Here is an 18,526-nt window from a genome sequence, read left to right as displayed (position 1 = left end):
TCCCTCCATCGCTACATTTCTTTTGATTAAAACTGTATTCTGCTTTGCTGGTGGAGAGTGCTGCTGTTTGCTTTGAGCCAGCCTCCAAGTACCAGCCTAGGAGAGGGTGACGATGAAAGCAGTGGCAATGCAGCCTCATGTGTCTATAATTTCTAAAACTCTCTGACACCTCCCTGGTTGCAAAACATGCCCAGCAGCATAGGATATTTAGTATTTCTGATTGCTCTTGACCTGGCTGTCTCTGCTGCTGTCCTGAGTTAGGAGGCTGAGGTAAAAAGACAGCCGAGTAGAGGAAGGCAGCAAACAGAGCAAGTCCAGTTTTGCAGCCTTGAAATAATCTGCTAGTGAATGGAAATGCTGAATGGAAACAGAAGCTTCTCCCTAAATCTGAGTGCTCTGGAAAAGCTCCCTGTTTTATTATGACAGAAAATCCTCATTGGAGTGTTTAGTTAGAAAACAAGCTATCATAAAAGAAATGTTAAGAGCCCTAAGCTCCCCTCTCTCCCATGATGTCAACTGTCAGAGACATCAGCAACAGCTCAGCTGTGTAATCAAAGGCTCCAGCAAGCGGATTTAAAGACAGAATTACCAGAAAATTGAGAGTTGAAGGAGTATGGGGGCATGATCACCACCTGTTTATAAATGTGTCTTATGGGGTGAACTAATTACTTTACGATGCTGTACAAGAGGAACAACAGCACCCAGGTCTTCTCACTGCAACACTGGCAAGATGAGGTGGTGGTGGTACCTTCAGAATGGCATGACACATTCCTGCCGCCTGATGCCTTGCTATTCCTGCAAAACCCTGTGACAGAAATGCCTAGAGGGGGGACTGGGAGGCCATCGTGCTGAACTTTGCGCACACACATCCATGATGGCCCTCAACCAGAGTTTACAGTTTAAAGCATTAAGGCAGAGAGAGCAGAGGGGAAGGAGGGAAGCCAACTACTGTCTGTACCATGTTAGTCCCCAGGCAGCCCAGCAGCCCACTCAAGCTCCAGGAGACTCGAGGTGGTTCCCAGATTTCATTCTGGAGGTGTGCAGGGACAGCAAGCTTGTCTTCAGCCTCAAACCCCACAGCCCCACATCACTGAAATCATCAAATGTAGGACCAGTACAGAAGGTGGTTTAAAGGTGCCCCAAGAACAGCTTGTGATCTCATGTATCTCTCAATGCACAAAACTCTTCAGGACAGAGACTATCATTTATTAGACATCTGTATGGCACTTCAAAACATGGGCCCCCACCTGGGCTGATGCCTTTAGGAGTTACCGTTATCTAAACATTAAATCAACAACAGTATTAATCTATGCCACAATACCTAAACACAGTGGGTGATGGTAGACAAAGTGTCACAACTATCAATTTCCTGGCTTCAGACATTTTTTTTTCCATATTAAGAAGATTTTTTTTGTCTGTGTAATTTAATTTCCTTCACTTTTTTTAAATACAGAATTAGATATTACTGCGTGATTAAAAAAAAAAAAAAGAAAAGAAATTTGGCTGGCAATCAAAGCCATCTTTTTAACTGTTGAAGCACATGAAAGGCACCTGAAACATGACAGCAACAAAGAACAAGGAACTATTTGTCAACGCCACTTGGTCATTGGGGAAGCTTAGGGGAGGAGACTGATGCTGTTTGTTTAAAACAAGCAAACAAAAACCTGACAGACAGACCATTTATGTGTATAGTGCTTCAATTGAAAATATTGGTGGAGGGAATACATCTTAACTTGGTTTCTAATAAAAGTGCTGACACACTCTGTTATGGCACTTCCCTACCTTGGGGATGGAGGATGCCTATTGCAGGAAGGACCCCCTGAAGATGGCTTCAGGACATCTGAAACCGAGGGATGCATGTGCGATCAGGCATGACATGGCAGCGGGTCAGCCCAGGACCTTAGAAAAACCCTTTCCTGTCCTACCAGCCATACCATAGGATCTGCCACACACAGACCAGCCTCATCTAACTTCAGCCCCACCAGCTCCAGAAGGTGGCAGAGGAAGCAGGGAAGCCAGGTTCGTCCCTGGGTGCCTCTTTCCGTCCTACAAGCCAGCCAAGCTGAGGAGCAGTGCCCTGAGTGCGCCACGCAGAATGACGGCCCATGAGTCCCAACGACAAAGTGGTCCCCGGTCGGATGGGGCAGCTCCTGCTCTCACATCAGCCCAGCAAGAGCCTGTGGAGCACAGTGTGGTGCATGACCCAGGCCATGCTTGGTGTCCAGCTCCATGTGTGCTCTCCTGTTCTGGGTGCTGGTGTTCAAGACAGCGCAGAGCATGCTTCCCACGCTGCCCAGGGCGATGGAAAGGACTATCCTGCCTGGCGATGGCATCTGCAATCCCAGGCGCCATCCTCTCAGGTGGCAGCTTTGCAGAGGAAGGGGGCAATTCCTCTGGAAGGGACAAGTGCTATGCAGAGTCGCGTTAGGATGGCTATACATCCACCTTCCCTCTCGCACCCTGTCACCCACTAATTATTGCAACCGTGTCCTCACCAAATCCCCATGCAGGTAGAAAAATATCATTAACGATACAGATGAGACCCAGGGAGAGGAAACAACGTGCCCAGCAGCATGCTGGAGGCTTGCCAGAGACTGGGAGCCTACCTGCATCTCTAGTGCCCTCACACAGGACCTCAGCAGCAGGATTACCAGAATCTGTCATACCTTGGGCATTTGGGAAATGCTTGAACCACCCACTTACTAGAATAGGACTCACATTTGGCTTGGGGAAAAAAAATAGGCTGCTATACCGCACCTTTTACCTAGGGCTCTCTATCGATTCACATTCAGTCCTCTTCTTCCCCACCCTGGTTGATATTACATCCTTTATTTTACAATAGGGGGGTAACCGATTTGACTGCCATCACATTGCATGCTCACAGCAGAACTGAGGGCTCCTGGGCTGCTCTTGCTCCTCCCCAGCCGGCCCTCGGCAGTAGCTGGACGTGCTCTTTCCTAACATCACTACTTCTGCTCAGGAAACAAGTCTTGTTCCAGATGACCACAGGAGCCTGAACGTAAGCACCAAACACAACTTACTTTCTTAGCTAAACCACGATCAGGGTAAACAAACACCTGCAACAGCAGCGGATGGAGCAGGATTAGGGACTCCCTAGAAATGCCTGTGCCGCGGCGGAGCGATGCCTCTCCCTGCTGCACCAAACCTACGGAGCACCTTCAAGGCCTCTGTGTCTCAGCAGTCCCCCAAAGCCAGCTCTGCTCTCCCGGGCCTCCCGCCAGGCTCCCAGAGAGCACGGGATGAGTGCTATTGAACGGGAAGATGCCGCTGACTGTTACCTAAGTCTTCCAGCCCTGTCCTCGCAACAAAATCACCCTTTTGCTCTATGAAGAGATGCGAGGAATTAAAGGAATATAGATATAAGCACGAGGAGGGGGGGACGTGCATAAGGCACCCCTTCTCACCCCCACAGTTCCTCCAGCATCTCACCTTAAATCTGAAACAGATTTTTAGGGTGAAATCCCCAGAACAAGCCCAGGAACAAACCAAGAGCCAGGAACCCAACCATTACGCTACAGCTCCACTTGGGGGGGAGGAGGGGGAAGTGGCCATAGCCTCACGTTTTAGAACAACAGTAAAAAAACCCCAAAACACTTGCAACGGTTTCATCTCCGACCCAGGGTGATCGATACTTTAGACACAGGTGAAAAAAATAAAGCCCTGAAGCAAGGCTGGGAGGGAGGCAGAGTATGAAATTACCCAACATTTAGGTCAGCTCGTATGTGTGCGCGTGTGTGTATCATTTCTCTCCCCCTGCCAGTCGGGGGCTGCGGGGGCCCCGCAAGCGGCCCCGTGCCCTATTTAGGGCAGAGCCTGGCGCAGCAGCTATATTTGACACCCGGGGTAAACAAGCCGGCCTCGGCGGACGGAGCGCGACAGCTGCCCGGTACGGCGGCCCCGGCGCCCCCGCCCCGCGGCCGGGGCTGGCCCGGGCCGGCCCGGCCCCCCCGGCGGAAAAAAAAGAAAAAATTAAAAAAAAAGAAAATGTTTAAAAAAAGGAAATTTATAGCACTGCATGAGAGGTGCTTCCCCCGCCCGGCAGCCCCGGGCGGAGCCGCCCCCCCGTGCCCCCCGGCATCCCTGCGGGCCGCGCCGAGGCGAGCCGTGCCGAGCCGGGGCACCCCCGCCCGGCGGCGGGACGGATCCCGGGGCCCCCGCGCACGGTGCCGCGGGCTCGGGCTGCTCCCTGCCGCGCACGCCCCGCCGGAGCCCGGCGGCTCCCACCGCTCGCTGCCTCCCTCCCTCCGCCAGGCCCCGGCCCCGCAGCGCCCGGCCCGGCCCGGCGTCCCCTTCCCGGCGCGCATCCATCCCGCAGCGCCCGCTCCGCGCCGTATGCAAAGCCCTCCCCCCGCAGCACACACACACGCACCCACACATACACACACACGGAGCCGCCGCGGCTCCGGGAAAACGGCACGAACGAAGCGAGCTCCCAGCGCCTGGGCAACGTGAAATCGCCTTCCCCCCCTCCAGCCCGCAGATGAGCCTGCAAAGAGCCCTCCGCCCCCCCAGCACCCCCGGCTCCACGGCCATTCGCACGCAAGGCATGAAGCCCCACTTGATAGCAGGAAACTTAACCGCCAGCCTTGCGTCTCCTGCGGAGCAGGGGGGAGCACCCTCTTACTTACCCCTTCTGGTTGCTTTCCTGACTTTTTTTTGGAGGGTCGGGCGGGGAGGGGGGGGGCTCCGCTGGCTCCCCAGTACAAATCCTTCCGGTTCCTAAAGGGAGCTCATCGCATCTCCCGGTGATTCACCGACGGTGTGTGCGGGTACGGGGGGGGTTCGCCTTTGCATGTCAGTCCAAGTTGCCTTGCTCGCTACAAAACCTGTGCTCTCTTTTGCAGCTGTCAGGGTGAGCGGGGAGGTGCATCTGGAAAAGGGGGTGGGGGTGGAGGTAAAATGTTGATAAATCCACCAGCCTTGATCTTCAGCTCCGTGCGGTGGAGTTCGGGGAGGGAAGGGAGATCTGGCGAAGGGGGAGGAGGCCGAGGAGGACGGAGATGAATGGGGGTCGAGGGAGGGGGGAAGAGAAAATAGATTGTACCCCAGATTGTCACTGAATCTGCTGGGCTTCCCCTGCTCCCGCTCTCACACCATCGGGGCTCGGTCCAGGCTTCCCAGCATTACGGTGCACGGCAAAGCGCTGAGCCTGATTTCTGGGAGCCAGCGGGGTTTGCACAACTGCAGCAAGAAGCCAAATCAAAAAGCCAATCTGCGAGTCTCCAAACTCCACGTCACCCTATCAGCTGGGAGCGAGAGCTGCAACAGAATTACAAGCCATGCATATTTATTCTTCCGAATCCAGGGGGGGATTTTCAGATCGTTTAAAGCAAGGCACGACGAAGCCAGAGCAAACCTTTTCCAAAATAAAGGCATGTAATGCGCACACACTCACACACACACATCTCTATGAGATCTCCGTGGGTATATATAGATAGAAATATACACTCACTGAGCAGCGATCACTCCTGTACCCTCCAAGTATATTGACTTGACTTTGTGTATTTCAAGCAAGGGAGGGGGAGAACACAGCAGTTGAGCCTCAGAGCAGAAGATATTGATTGCATATCTGAAATTTAAAGCATCTGCCAACACTTCTGAGAGATTAAATACAGGCAATGTAATTACACAGGCAGAGTTGGTCCTGGTATCCATTTGAAGCTGCATGCTTTGGTTTGTGCTTGCAGAAACCACCCAGTCATTTTTTTTAACCAAAGTCAAATAACAAGTTGTGAGACAGCAAGTCATTTTAAGGTAAAAAATACACATTGCCTCCAAACTTGCTATTTGGCTTTGGCAGAAGATGGCTGGGGGCTGGTTTCCAGGGCGGTGGAACCGGACAGTAGCTTTATGCCTTGCACAAGACACATCATGATGTTTGCACACAGGTTTGTCTCGCCTTGTGATCCCTTCTGTTTTCGCTACAGCAGTTACGGGCAGACGTGTGTCTCCAAGAGATTTACCTTCTGGCGTGGCTTGTACATACATACAAGCCCATGTACTATACAGCAACGATCCCTGATACAGGGCCATTCTGCCAAAGGATGGGCTGTTTCATCCTCCAGAGAGAAGCTGTCCCCACTCCGTTGTCCCTGGTGACTCCCTTTACCTCGTGAGGTGATAAGAGAGCAGAAGCTTCCTGGTGAGACTCGAGCACATGTGCAAGTGCAAACCATCCCTGTCAAAGGCAGCTGGGTGAACTGCCACAAGAAACCTGAGCCCGAGTCCTACACTGGGCAACAGCTTTTACCTCAACCAGGTACAGGCAGGAGATGTACAACAAGGGAAGGGGAAAGGGCAGCAAAACGGTTACTGGGAGGGTGACATGTGAAATAGTTCCATCTACTTCATGTTGCTAAAAACGGGTAAGGAAAGCTGCAGACGGACTGTGGTCCCCTGCAGGAAAGTGTAGACCACCACGTCCCTGAAAGTCAGCTGGTATGTTCTGGTTATGGCTCCACAGGGCAGCCCCTGGCCCCACACCTCAGCACAGAAGTGATCCAGAGACCTGGAAGAGCAGTTACCCATTCTGGTCTGGCTACTTACTGTTATTAGTTAGAGGAAACCCAGAGACAGAGGGGCAGCCGGGGGAGGTCACGAGGGGACATGGTTGCTGCCAGGTGGGATGAACAAGTAGAAGATGGCAGCACAGAAGATTGCAGAACATCCCGTGGGTCCCAGACTCAGCCCTGTATCTCCCCAAATATTATCTGCTGCTCCTGCTGTCCCCAAATAACCCAAGCAAGGCAGTGTACCAGGTGGGAACATGGCACGTGGGCCAGAGGACAAAGCGAGATCTAACACGTGCCAAGGTGCCTGAGCTCGGGTGCCGGCCAGCCCTGCACAGGGCTGCACGCCTGGATGATGCTTCTGTGTGACTTCAGGGAGGGGAAGGGCTTCCCGGCGCCTGGGGGCACACAGGAACATGCGCACGTGTGGGCCAAGGCGTTAAAATGCCCAACAGTCCCACTGGAGCTCTGGAAGAGCCCTTATTAACATTGACATATAAAATCAACAGTGCAGCATCAATGGCTGAAACCCAAGACTGGGTGTATGCAGGGACCCTGGTGCTGGCCAGTGTCACCCGATCTCCAGGCAGCCATCTCCAAACCTCACACCCCTGCCAGGGGGAACAGACCCCAAGGGTGGCAGCTCTCCAGTCCCCTCCAACATCGAGGGAAGGAAACTGCACCGGCCAGCATAGGGGAACTCTCCCAACCCATGGCTCGTTGTCAGGCAGTTCCAAACAACTGCTTGTGTTTAAGGCTGGGCGAGAGCAGGTCTGGAGTGGAGGAACAGTGGTACAAACTGCTCATCAGCGGGAACAAGCCCTGGGGGGGACACACAAATTTACAGTTGACAATAACTTAAGACAGACAGAGCTCTTTATTGTACACAGATGTTTTGTTTCACCTCATCTCCTCAACTCAATACATAAAATCATGCCTAACACATTTAAGAAATGCTCCCAGGCATTTCCCTCTTTCCTTCCCTTCCATATGGGTCTGGTCTTACGTTGCTCAGTTCAGGCAGAAATTGTACATCACAAGAGAGAGTATATGATATTTTTTTATCTCCTTAGTCTTAAAGGTGTGTTTGCAAGGTACTAACCTGGGATTAAAGCATCCAAACCCTTTACATAATAATACATTAAAAAAAAACCCCAACAAACCCCAACTTCTTGTTTATGTTCGCTTTAGCAAATAAAATACAGGGATTTCAAGCTCCTGGGCTTCTTAGCACAATCTCACTAAACAAGCCTGGATGTCAGTTTTTAATGAATACCAAGATCACTTGTTTCAAGTGTTCCCTCACCTAAACCAAAACCACTGGAAGACTATCAAATCCTAATGTATTGAAGGAACACACGCTATTTCTTTCATAAAAGCTTTTCCCTCTGTGAATGACAAGCATAATTAATAATTACAATGTGCAGCAACAAAAAAAAAAATATAAAATTTGTAAAGCAAAACCCATTCCCCTCCAGACTCCTTCATGATCACCTGAAACCCAAATCACAGGTAGGCAACGTTGCTCACGAACCAGAAAGGCATCAGTTGGGTGCTTTTCCCCATGAGCAATCAGGACCTTAGTCCCGCTCTCAAACCTGTCTCCAAGCTCTTGAGATTTGGAGTGGAACAAGAAATGCAGGCTTTGCTCTTCCTTTCCTTGTCCACCTAAGATTAGAGAAGATTTTTCTAACTTAATCCACAGTTTCAGCATCCCATGGCTTCAGTCTTCTGCTGGCAACCGTGCTGATAATAAAGATGCTGACAGCAGAATGTAGCCGACAGCAGCACTGTCGATAAAGACAACGTGCATAACAGGCATCGACTTGCTCTGCCAGGCTGTCATCTATTGACATAAAAACCTGCCAGTGTTCTACAAGTTCTGGAAAAAACTCTGGGAGTGTGTTAGCCAAGTCAGAAAGGACCTATTCTTTCCCCTTCGCCCACCAGCTATGCACTTAGCATGTATGGGTAAGAATTTCACACAGTTGCCATCCAAAATTTCAGGCGGATATGGCCATATTACTGCTATATTATGGCAGACATCACAAGCTGCAGGTTTGGCTTCTCCTTGGAAAATTTCTAGCTGAGCAAGGCCAGTAGGAATTGCTCCCACCATCTTGCTGTCCTCCCCCAATCTTTCAGCCCTTGGCCTAATGACCCAAGAATGGCCACAAACACTATCTACATTTGCCCTTGTTGCTTGAATACAAGCAGCCCAACTGCTCCTGACCCAAAGTTTGTATCTAAGGGCCTGGCACAGCCCCCTTCTCTCATTCAAGATTTGGTCTCAGTGAACCTGGGTCATGTGTCAGGCTATTTTTTCATAGCTTTGCTTTTCCTCCCTCATCAGCTTTCATCAGGTGCAGCTGATCACATTCGTGTCAGAAGAGATGGAATAATGTGACATTTATTAGTATGATGCATCTGCAGAGCCTTGAAATGAAGTTCCAAATATGAGAAAAAATTACTTTCTAGGGGAAAGAGGAAAGGAGCCACCATGTAGGAGGCAGCTTCAAGGCTATCCATGATTACAGAGCAAATGAACCCAGTTTAAATGTAAAATTCTTTGCTTCCCCCCCCCCCAAAAGCCTGCTTTGCAAACATGACTACAGCTCTGAGAGCCAAGCTGGGCTTTACACACACATCCTCAACAGTGCACAAGATCCTATGGGACAAGCCATGGGACACCTGGGACAGTCCATGCTCTTCTCGTGGCACTTCCCGTGACCAGTGGGCAATTCCTCCACAGGTCCTAGCAGATGGGTTTCTGCCACAGATGCACAAAGAAGGATGAAGCATTGCTCATTCTTTGTGTGTCCTTTGCGCACTGACCAGGAAGGCGTGAAATATGGGTTTAATCTCTCTGATCCACAGATGTGGCTGTGACAGGTGTAGGTTGTGATAAGATCCTCTAGTCTCATTGCAGAGCTTCCCAGGAGGTTTAGTCTGGGGTCAGAGGCCATGTTCCTCAGGTTTGGCTCAGAAGGAAGGGCGGTTCCTTGTGCGATCATCTTCACCATTGCAACTGAGTGCAGAGCAATGTAGAGACAAGCCCACGTGTAAGTGACTGATACCACAAACATGTCCTGGTCTGGGCTTGCCAAGGGTATTCTGTGTAAGTGAACATGGACCTAAAGGAACTTAACGCAGCATTCAAACACCATGTACAACCACCCCAAAAATTAAAAAAAAACCTAACTAAAGATAACAGCTAGTCACTGGGAGTCCAGGGCAACTCAAACCCTTGAAAACTTTGGATGAGAAATGACATCTTCCAAAGAATCCACCTGACAATGGAGGGTGAGGGCACGCCTCACAACCAGATTTTGATCATGGTGGAACCCAGGACACATGTTAATTCCAAATTTTTCCATTTTAGTATTGGCTTCAGAAACTGTGTTGATCCATAGATGGACCACTGCAGGGTGCAGAGAAAGTAGACATCTGTGGTGGAGCATACCCGCTCAGGACAAACACCCTGGGGCAAGGCCTGGCAAGCCAGTGCATCCTGGAGCAGGCAACAAGCACTCATTCAAAGGGGATTTTTCCAGCATTTTAAATGCCAACCACAGGTGCTGTTCAGGGGGACCTTGTCATGTTGAGGAGCTCTGAGGCTTTCCTTCTTTGTTGGCATCTTAAAGAAATAGCTCAATAGCAACTGTTACAAACTGGGGTATATGGTTTTGGAGGGGTTTTATAACATAAGTTTTTTCCAGGAAGGACCAATGGGACTCTCTTGCTTACAGCATCAGGGTGACCAGGACAGAGGTCACAAGCAGATCCAGAAGGTCCCTTTCAACTGCAGTGACTAGTAGTTAGCAACCAGCACCAACGCTGCTGGCAATACACCCATTTTCTCAGACGCAGAACAAGTACACAAGGCTCAGATTACAGCCACGGACTGGATCTGCTCCTCTCCCCACTCTCACTGAGGACCAAGAAGCCTGGCCTCAGAGAAGGAGGTCTGGCATGACAGACGACAGCAACAGATATTAGCATGGTAAGAAGCCTGCAAGCATATCGGCACATTCTGATGGGTTCTCATATGTGCCTTACAAAGCCCTAGAAGAGGATTTGGCTCCCAAAGTTGTCAATTTATTTAACAGCTTCCCAAAATAATTTTGAATTCAAAAAAATCAATGGGAAAAGCTCATATTTCATTGATTTTGAAACCCAACAAAGACAAAAATCGATTGTACCTCTACTACTCTTGTTTCCCCGTTAAACACTGGCACCGAGCTTTTTTCTTCTGCTTCCTGCACCACATGCTGGTTAATAACATGAAAAAATCCACGTTTCTAAAACTAAGCCAGCTCTTCACGGAGAGGAGCATTCACAGCAATTCTAGAGCAGCAGCTGGTGCTTCAGCCAAGCGCCATGCACAGGCTGGCTTTCTCATGCCTCTCTCAAAGTCTTCCCCCTTCATTTTGTGCCTGCACCTTCAAATTCCGGATAAGCTACTCCACGGCCAGCAAGCTTGCTAACAGGCTAAATTGTGCTGCTGCTGGTAATGAAAAACGGTTAGGGTTATGTTATATTGCAGATAGCATATAGGTAGCAGGAGCATGTTGTCCCCTGTATTGGCTTCCAGTTTCTAAGGGTCTTCCACACCATCAGCCGTTCAAACTCTCCCACCCATTTTGCAGCCCAGGTGGCCAATGGACCCACAGCTACCCTGCAGCCACCTGCCTGCACTAGCAGAGCCCAGCACAGGGCTCAGCTCGCAGGCATGAAAACGCTGGTGCGGTTGTGGGTGTCCCTGCCCTTAACCTCACGGCAGTTTCTGTAGGGGCCGCAAACGGTTTCAGGCTACGGTTTGTCTCCACTTTGAGCATGCAGGATGCCAGACCTGAAAGCCCCCAACCTCAGGGGATGTTACCAGACAGCACAACTACAGACCTTGATAGCACAGCCCAATGGGGATAACAATAAATGCTGGATAAAGATAGAATAAGATTTTACTATTCCCCTAAGGTCAATGTAATAATTTTCTTAGCAAAACAGCTGAGACCTACTAAAAAAAAAAGTCTCCTATGCAATAGTGTCTCTTCCTTTAAAAATCTGGGACAAAGTGAAAAGTGCCAGATTGACTCTTTCCCCTGAGCAGTTAGAAGAAAGCCATGCTTCCCTCCAGGAGACTCTGATCCTGGTTTATAAAAGTCAGGGGGAAAAAGGAACTACAAAGTAAATTAACATCAGCTGTTAATGAAAGTTAACAGTTTAATTAAAGGAGTGAATGGCTTGTGCATGGAGAGATTGGAGAGAAGCATCTGTGTCTAGGATACACGTGGCCTCTGTCCAGGTCCGGCAGGACCCAGGAAACACGTATGGGACGAGCACTCCTGGTGCAGGGTCTGACCCCAAACTGCTCTGGTGAGGATGGTAGGGCAGAGACAGTCTCCCTGGGAAGAGGCCTGCCATAGGGACTCCACACAAGGTCCGCCACCACCCTCAGCACTGAAGCCTTGACTTTAAGTCTCTAGTTATGTCGCCGAACTGTCCTTCTGATATGTGTCATGTTTTTGGATTGAGTGATAAAACATTGGTTATCCTTTAAAGTATTAATTTATTCAGGTTGTCCTAGAAGTTGAGTTTACAAGAGTATTATCCCTTGTTTCAATGTTTAAAAAAAAATGCACAACCACAAAAGGACATAGGCGCACGCAACATATACCTATATATGCTTAGACCCTGCTGAACACAACCCGCTTGTCCTAGGCACACCATCACAGCCTGAAGCAGTCCCACAGTATCTCTCTGACAACAGGATCCCACCCTCAGAGTAGTCAAAAGGATTCAGATGGAAGGAAGTTAATTTGTGGAGGAGAAAAGCACACTCAGACACGTGCACAAAAGACAGGGTGGTCTTTTATAGCCCAGCTTTTCTTTTTAAAGGGGTTTCTTTTCCACACAATTTGTATTTTGTCCTGTACTTTGTACACAGTCCTACCTTCAGCCTTTGCCACTTTCTGTACACCACCTCCCACCCGTTCGTGCCTCTTGCCACACACGCTCTTTAAACCACCCTTTGTGTTGTTGCTGTGGGGATGTGGGTTTAGCTGTTGCTCTTTGTCAACACATCACATAAACTGTGTGCTTGGAGCAGCTCTTTCTCTCTATGATAACTAATTTGTGTCCCATAACTTGCAGAAGGAGTTTCGCTCTGGAGATAATAGGTGGAATAACTGGGAACGGCAGAAGCACTTCAGCCTGGAGAGTCTCGGTCTGCCCATCTCTGGCCCTCAGCATCCTCCTGGTGCTCCTGGCACAGGGAGGCTGTGGCCATTTTGCACAGCCTCTGGTCTGTGCGGTTTTTCACATTCATTTTTGCACTGCTGGCCATCTTGCATCTACAGAGAAATATCTCCCACTTCCAGGAGTACCAGTCACACGGGGCTGCTCACAGAATTGCTTTCCAAATACACCAACCTCATCCCAAGGGCCGCAAGCAGAAACACCATGTAGAAAAAACACCTCATCTCTGCATGCTGGTAGGAGATTTGTCAAGGTTCACAGCTGCAGCAGCCACCTGAACCACGTTTGACAGGAGCGGCTGGACATCACTCAGCACAGCTGGGCAGACAAGACCCAGCTGGCAACACTCAGTGTCTCACAGTAGAGCCCTAACAGACTGGGTGCTTCCCTCAGCCCAGGCATCCTGAGCCTCTCCTTCCTCCTGCCATCTGCCTTATTTCTCACAACTGGGAAATTAAGAGTTTGGGAACTGCTACCCGGCCACCAAATTTCCCTGCAGTGGGTTAGCAGGTCTGAGAGCTACGGGAGGGACCATCAGACGAGCACAGATAGGTACCTGCTGGCAAAGGAAGACCACACAGCCTCCTTGCCTCAGGAACCCAACCCAGAAGTCCCAACAGAGCTCTCAGCAGGTATCATACATGCAGATTAAGTGCCAACCCCACAAGACCTTTACAAAGGCTAAACCACAAGAAGATGCCATTTACCTTAATGGGAAGAGCAGCAGAACTTCATGCAAACACCAGAGCTCAGAGGAAAACAAGCCCCAAAGGTAGGCAGCACACAGAAGCTAGAGGCAGAGCCGTGTTCCCTGCAGTGCTGGCAGGAGCTGAAGAAGCAGCTTTGTGGTGCTCGGGGAGGCCTAGCTCACCTGCGCAGCCAGCAGGTGCGTGCTCAGAGCAGGCTGCTCAGCAGGGTGGTGACAAGCTGCAGGTGGGGTCCAGCCCCCTGGGAGCATGCTGCCTCCCCAGTGCTGGTACCTCTGTGGAGGGCAATGGGTGCGGGGAGCAGGTCCTGGTTCAGATACCTGCCTTTTCCATACCCTAGGAGCGTCCTGCAGGAGTCCTTCTGGGGTGGCAGAGCCCTCACCCCTGTCCTGCCATCAGCCCCCCTCCTCCTGGGGACAAGGAGCATCTGTGAACCCATATGAGCTCCCCAGCTGCTGCCTCCACATGGTGTTCACTGCCCCAGCTTGCACTCAGCTCACATCTGCTGCATCCAAGGTCCTCAGAAGGGCCTGGATTTACTCTTGAACTGGAAGTCAAAAGTACTGACAATGCCAGAAGCAATTTCCAGATACATCTCCCAGTCATCACCCGTGCAGCAGAACAGGCTCCTGAGTCCCAGCAGTGTGCAGACCAAGTCACTTCACTGGGAGCCAGGAGACCTGCTGCTCCCAGCCCTGCCCTAGCTTACTCTGGGAGCTTCAGCAGCACCAGGCAACTCCTCAAATGCAATGGGGCATTACTCATCTCCCAAGGCTGCTGCAAGGGCTAATTGCTTAATACTTGGTTGCAATGCCCTCCAGAGGATGAAGGTGTGGTTCAGCACACTCATTATGTGGCTCATTACAGAAGTTAGTATTTACTAGACAAAGAAAATGGCATCCCAGAAGCGGCAGCATGGCGAAGCAGCCTCCTTCCCTAGCATCATGTGCTTTTGCTCACACTGCAAGAGCAGCAGGGCCTGCGGTGCTTGGATTACCTTTCAGCTGGTTCTGCTATGAACTGCTGCACTCCCCCTTCAGCTGCTGTCCCTACTGCCATTGTCTCACAGGTTTCAGCTGCATCTAGAAATGGACTGAGCCCTTACTTAGTATGGTTATATTCCCATGGCATTCCACTTAACATCTTTCCAGTGCCTCTTCAAGTACTTTCTTGTTACTGAAAAGGAGGGTGGAGGGAAGACTCCATGTCCTACAGGGCACAGGCAGAGTGCTGTGACTGCTACCAGGGGACTCGGGCTAGCCAAGCCATCAGCTGCCACAGCCACCCCTGGGGAAAAGGCCAAGACTCTCCTCCAGTGGCTGGTGGAGCATTATCCCCTCTGCATCTCCCCTCTGCCCAACGCTATCCTGCGGATCATCATGCCTCCAGGCTGCCGTCTGTCAGCTACTGCACTCAGAAGCCTGGCAGCAAGTCCCTGGCTCCCCTGGGCTGGGTCACTGCCAGACCCACCGTAGGCACCCAGAGGAGGTGAAGGGCATAGCTCCCCCTCCACATGCTGTAAGGGTTTTAATCCCGTCCCTGTAAGGGTGTGCAGGGACAAAAGCAGGCAATAGAGCCATGAGGTGAAGCTCATTTCATCATGCCTTCAGAAAGACAGAAACTAGGAACCACCCTTTATCTAGCCTCTGCATAGACGCATTTTCATCCTCATTTCTTCATTGGTGGCTTCATGGTTTACTGCCTTCATGAGACAGAGAGCTGCTGCCATGCGGTCAGGGGACAGGCTGCAAGAGCAGCTCCCTTGTTGGACTTGTTTGGTGGGTGTATTGAGATTTTAAGTCCTTTGCCAGCTTCCACAAACAATGAATGTATGTTCAAAAAAGGGAAAAAAATAAAAGAGAAAAAAAGATATTATTAGAAGGAGCAAAGCCTCAATGAGTCCCATCACCTCCCCCAGCTGCTGCTGTGTCTAATCATTTTCATAGTGTATCAGGAAGTGCAAAATCAGCGACTAATTTTATGACTGCGATTTTCATCACAGAAGGTAGGGGCATGAAACCTTTCTCTCCTGAATGCAATTGCAACTGCAGGTTCATTCTCAGCAACTGAGTCTCCCCCCTTACCCCAGGTACCACTGGGGAAAGCGATGAGACAAAACACTCCAAACCAGGTCACCTCTTTTCTTTGATGGAAACATGCAGATGAGTGCCAGTACAGAAACCTCCCAGGATGCTGAGATGCTGAGCAGGGGAAGTTCCCTTCACAGATTTCTCACCAGCACACAGTAAATAAGACATGTTGCACACTTCCTCCAGAGCTCTGCTGCCTGGAAAAGGCTTTTGCACCTCTCGGCAGCAGCAAGGGTAGAGTTCTGAGCCCAGGCGCCCCGGCTATGAAGCATCTAGCACCCAGACTCAGCCTCCAGCCACTGTCTTAACTGTCCGAGCATTGCACTGCTCTCAGCCAGGTCAAGGGTCTCCACATCTTGTAGGACCAATTCAGAAAACACAAACTCATGAACTTTGGACAGCCTTCTCTGGGCTGTTGGAGAACCTGAGGACAATCCGTCCTCACCCCCATCCACAGCTGCCAATGGGGGACCTCTCCCTCACCCAATGCATTTACAGAGACAAGAGCAACGAGGTCCTGACCAGCCCAATGTTACTGCAGCACACAGAGGGAGATGCTGAGAGCTTCCAGTTACTTTAGCAGAGTACAGGTTTTGATGAGATCAAGCCAAATCCTGTTCCTATGAAAATTAACTTGAACTTTGTCACTGTGAGCAGTATAGTCCACGCTACACTACGAGAGCTGCTGAAGAGCCTGGAGAAGCAGTGCAGAGCAGTGGAGGGCAAGAAGCGAAGCATGCTGTGTCCAACACCTTCCAAGGGGAATTTGCAGAAGCAGAATGACATTTGAACATCACAGCCACCAGCTCCCTCGCGGAGTATAACAGACCTTTAACGACAACTGCTGAGTTGATGTCTCCTACTAAAAGGCAAGATCACAGGCAAACAGGTCATTGGTTTGCTCCTGACCTTGAGCTGGACTGGAAGCTATTGCAGTCCCACTGGCGCTGTCTCAGCCTCTCAAAGAGAAGAGTGCAACATGCATGGAGACCTCCTGACAGAGCCTGCAGACCTTCTTGCACACTGCAGGACCTCCTCCTTCGCACGCCACCCTGGCATTACACTCTGACTGTGTATTATTTAATGAAGCAGGTGGGGAACGGGATTACCTGAGGCAGCAACAATTCTCCTGCTTCCCTGGCATGGGATGGTGTTAGCCAGCACAGGTGAAGTGACAGTCCCACAAGGCACCTGCCTCAACCCTGTCCAGAAGGGAGGGCTAGCGTGGGCCAGGTTAGCACATGTGCGTACAGGTACTGCTTGGTTTCCACCAGTGTCCAAACTGGACTGAGCGGATCAGAGCACTGGGACAGAGAGAAACCCTTGAGCCAGGATACAAAACTAAATCAAAGTTTTATGGGCTAGGAGGAAAGGGGAAGTACTTCAAAGACTGCAAAGCATTAATTTTCCTTTTTTTCCTTCCCCCTTGTTTTAATATGATGGATCACCTGATAACGACAGGCGGTCGCTCTGACGTGTACACCCAGGATAAAGGAGAGCAGGAAATTGGATCTGAGGCTCTATACTGTATTTCAGTGAGTTCTGGGGCCACCAGAAAGAGACACTTGGTCAGATTGCTAATGCCATCGCGTTCCCCACAGCCGCAGACATGCGGTCCGGTGTTCAATTTCCTGCCTTCACTTGTTGTGTCTAGTGCGCAGCCAAAGAACAGGAGTATGAAGTGTATCTGATTTAGAGATGTACATGAATGAGGCACAAGCTCTGGCTACAGTAGAAAATTGAACTGTTGATGAAAATGGTTTTCATCCAGGAGCCTCCTTCTCCTCTCCCTGCCTTCCCCATTCTCTTGTCTGAGGCTTAAGGTCACAACTATTGCCTCTTTCACCAAGACATCGATGAACTGCTTCAGTACTTGCTTTTCTAGCCCCACTTTTTCTGCCCACTGCAAGGAAAGCTCTCTCAAGGTGCACAAAGCCCCTTCCCCTCTCCCTTCCTCCCTGTCCCAGCTGCTCTGCACCATGGCGAAGGTAATACTCTGAGCACACCACCTTAGCTACCTTCACTCTGCCGCCTTCTGCATCCTACAGCAAAATCTGGTTTGCCTGCTGAAGGGAACAGAGAAGGGAGGGGGACCACAGCAGGGCAGGGGTAGATTTTCTAATACATGGTGAAATATCCTTTGGGTTCAGATCTGGCCTTGCTGTTGGGACATTGGGAATCCGTTCCTGCTGTGGGCTTTGCTGGGACCTCAAAGCCAAATCCCATCAGACACTTCCTCAGCCATTAGGCAGGCAGGAGGGCGCTCTTCCAGAAGAACCATGAGACTTGCAGGTGCAAAGCCAAACCCTGATGTGGCACTGGGGCACTAAGTCCTGGATCCTACCCTGCTGATATTTTGAAAGATATGAATCCTGTGAATCCCAGCCTGGAGAAAGGCATTGCTACTGGTGCCTCTCTCTGAACTGGACTCAAACAGCTTCATATCCTAGAGGTTTTGGAGTCCGGACCCTGATTTACAGCCCTCACTCATCTCTTGCTACAGACAGCTATTTGCACTTCTAGATTACAGCCTGGATCAAAGACAGATGCAGTGAAATACTCAGGCAAGGATTTTGCTCAAGTACAGCCAGCCCTAAGCAAAATACCCTGGCTACTTTATGAAAACAGCATATTTTTATTTTAGATCTATGGGCTGGACAAGCACCTGAACATGCATGAGTTTAAATTGCTTCCCAGCTTTGGGGGATCTGCACTACATCCCACTGAAAAGCTATTTTAATTGCCACACCACCTGGAAAACCACCCAGCAGTAATATTCCTTGCCTTGCTGGCCCATCAGGCTGGACTGTAACAGACAAGATATTGATGCAGCAACCTGATGTAATCAAGAGCTATAAAAGGCAAAGCAGTAAATCATTTGGATGCAAGTCTGTCTGTGCACTTAGCTGTTCTTTATGTTTTCTAAAACATCCAATAAACA

General features: G+C 50.2%; 1 protein-coding gene across 8 annotated transcripts in view; it reads right to left on the bottom strand.

Annotated features, from left to right (window-relative positions):
• The window catches only part of SLC8A3 (solute carrier family 8 member A3), a 152,995-nt gene that overhangs the window by 114,292 nt on the left and 20,177 nt on the right, over positions 1 to 18,526 (bottom strand). The window contains exon 1 of one of the 8 annotated variants that reach the window (XM_076344780.1): positions 4,650 to 5,180. The exons of 6 other annotated variants lie outside the window; for them this stretch is intronic. The gene's annotated coding sequence lies outside the window, so the exon portion shown is untranslated. Of the gene's footprint in view, positions 1 to 4,649; positions 5,181 to 18,526 lie in introns of those variants that run through there. One more of the 8 variants, XM_076344782.1, reaches the window with a different exon arrangement.

This window comes from Aptenodytes patagonicus, chromosome 7 (assembly GCF_965638725.1).
Source record: "Aptenodytes patagonicus chromosome 7, bAptPat1.pri.cur, whole genome shotgun sequence".
Taxonomy (NCBI): Eukaryota; Metazoa; Chordata; class Aves; order Sphenisciformes; family Spheniscidae; genus Aptenodytes; species Aptenodytes patagonicus.
This window is presented reverse-complemented; position numbering and strand designations above follow the sequence as displayed.